The sequence below is a fragment of the Gymnoscopelus braueri genome, assembly GCF_963280865.1.
Source record: "Gymnoscopelus braueri genome assembly, chromosome: 21".
Classification (NCBI taxonomy): domain Eukaryota; kingdom Metazoa; phylum Chordata; class Actinopteri; order Myctophiformes; family Myctophidae; genus Gymnoscopelus; species Gymnoscopelus braueri.
This window is the reverse complement of record NC_137623.1, coordinates 26,146,985-26,149,484: the sequence shown is the minus strand read 5'-3', so window position 1 is coordinate 26,149,484 and position 2,500 is coordinate 26,146,985. Positions and strand designations below refer to the sequence as shown.

The 2,500-nt window shown below is 40.1% G+C and overlaps 1 protein-coding gene across 1 annotated transcript in view; it reads right to left on the bottom strand.

The window, feature by feature from the left end:
* The window catches only part of cUnh8orf34 (chromosome Un C8orf34 homolog), a gene marked incomplete at its 5' end in the record, with an annotated part of 88,759 nt that overhangs the window by 47,604 nt on the left and 38,655 nt on the right, over positions 1-2,500 (bottom strand).

The following is a 2,500-nucleotide window of genomic DNA, read 5'->3' as shown; positions in this document are numbered from 1 at the left end:
CGGCTGATGCTCGTTGACGCTCGTTAATGTTATATACATCAAGGCAATTATGTTTCTGCACTCATTTTCTGTTTTGGAAAATTATTGTCCTTTTGGTTAAGAAAAACGCAGCTTATCAATTAATTGATTAATCGATCGATAAGGTTATTAACTATCAATTAATGAATTAATCGATAATTTGCATCCCTGGATGGTAATCATATCTGAATGGGTGCTGGTTACAGATAATAGAGGAGGGTCACAAGTAGAACAGATACTGTACGGCTTCATTCCTCTCCATCCCGGTGTTTCTATGCTGACGTGATCCATCGATATGGGCAGGCAAAATGCCTGATCACGGCCAGAGCTTTGTTAATTTTGAAATCTCTTCTCAGTGGCCCAGCATACTGTATTCTCCAGTCTTGCTGAAGCTGGCACACAACTCCTCAGGGTTGTAAACAAATTGAAATTACTTGTGAAAAGAAAAGTTTTCAGTTTTTATAGCAGTTCTCAAACTAAATTAGAAAAGCAATGACTGGTGCTTGTTAAGGGAGACAATTATAATTATGCTTTGATTAAGATCAGAAGAGAAACTGTGATTATTTTTTATGATGACACTTTCAAAGAGCCTACGCATGAGTGCTAATATTTACTGTGAAAAATATACAGTTCTTGTGCTAAAGTGACAGGGATATAAAAACATTTTGTATCAAAGGTTGTTCAGGTGTATGCATGATGTTTGTGCTTGTGGCTGCATGTCATAACTACAAAAGGAACATTTTCAGAATACGTTTGTCTCTGTGCTACTCATTGTCTGCACCAATGTCAGATGTACAGTTGATAAAGCCTGTCCTTAATGATGATGTTGAAAAGGAAAATAATATTAAAACTACAGTATAAACCCACATGCAGCTGCGCTGCAGTGCGGGTTGTTTTCTGTTTGTTCAGCCTGTTGATTCACCAATGGCTGCCTCTATCTATGTATAGCAGGTAAATCTGTCTCGGTCTCTACTCAAGGAAAAAAGAATAGAGACAAAATAGAAATGGGAATGAGTCTGAAAGGTGGGGTGGGAATAGGCAAAAATTGAGAGAAAGCATTTGGCGCAGACAAAAAGATACGGGATGAGAAAGTCCTGTATGTAATCTGTAAAAAATCCCCAAATACACCTCTGCTAATGCTATGATTGATTTCCCACAAGCCCTTGGTGCATGCCTCCTTCATATACACTGCAGCCAATCATACATAGCTATCCACCAGCAGGCCTGGCGCCACGAGGCGGCTAGCCTTGCAAGCCTATTTTTGTCTCCACCAGGCCAGACGGCCAAAGGCCGGAGACCATGTTCGCGCTCCTGTCTGTCCGACCGTCCGTTCGTCACCATTGCTTAGTTTTTATTTTGTTTTCATCAGCGAAAAAAGGTCAACGATATTTTTTGGTCAAAGTTTTAGTCGACGAAATTAACACTGGTTCAGTGATTCCCAACATTTGATCCTTGAAGCATCCCATCTTACATCTGAGATTTTTTTAAGTGGGTTTGCTAGTTTATTTGTATTTGCTGAGAAGAGGAACAGTAACGGAAAGGATGATTTAAGCTTTGCATAACGTCTTTCTTTACTAAATTTAAACTTTAAAATATTCAGCTTTTAATAATGTAATGAGGCTCATGTATTCAACTTTTAAGACTTACATTATGCAGTGTAGGCCTATTGTATATGTATGTAATTATTGGTCGAGTTTGATGCGGCTTAGACATAGTGTGGAATGATAATGTATCACACTCAGAACCTGCAGTGGGATTCAATAGCCTGGAAATGCAATTAAGATGATATAAATTATTTATAAAATGAGCCAAGTACCCCTCTGCTTAATCAGAGGAAAAACTGTGATCTGAGATGAGAGGTTTAACTTTGGGACACTGCACCATCCAACCAATCACATGCACGCACACAAACACGCACGCACACAAACACAGAGCTCCAAATGCCCACACATTTTCTTACATTATCTCCCAGCTCAGGCTCCAACTGTATGTAATTTCTCCCCGTAATCCACCCATAGACCAACCTAACAAGATTAAGCCTCTGTGTATGTTGGCTCAGGCCTGAGATTTATGCTTTATATCCCATCCTCCTAGAATTAGCCACATCAGCAGCAGCAATGCCATGCATGGACACGCACGTGCACACACACATACCGTACATACACACATGCATGGTTATTACATGCATGCAAGCACATGAACACACACACGCACGCACGCACGCACGCATGCATGCAGTTCACATGAAGTTCATGAGGAGATTGGAGTAGGTTTGGGTCTTTTGGGCACCTGTAGTTTGTGACCACAAAGTTTCAAAAGGGTTCCTGAGAGATAGCGAGCAATGATATAACATCTCAGATCGATAAGTAGATCCCATTTCTTCTATAATCTTTTAGCATTGAGCACACTGATTGGACAGAGGTTAGTCTTGAAATTCTGTCAAAACAGTACAGGAGCAGATGTGAAATATTGTAGGATTGAG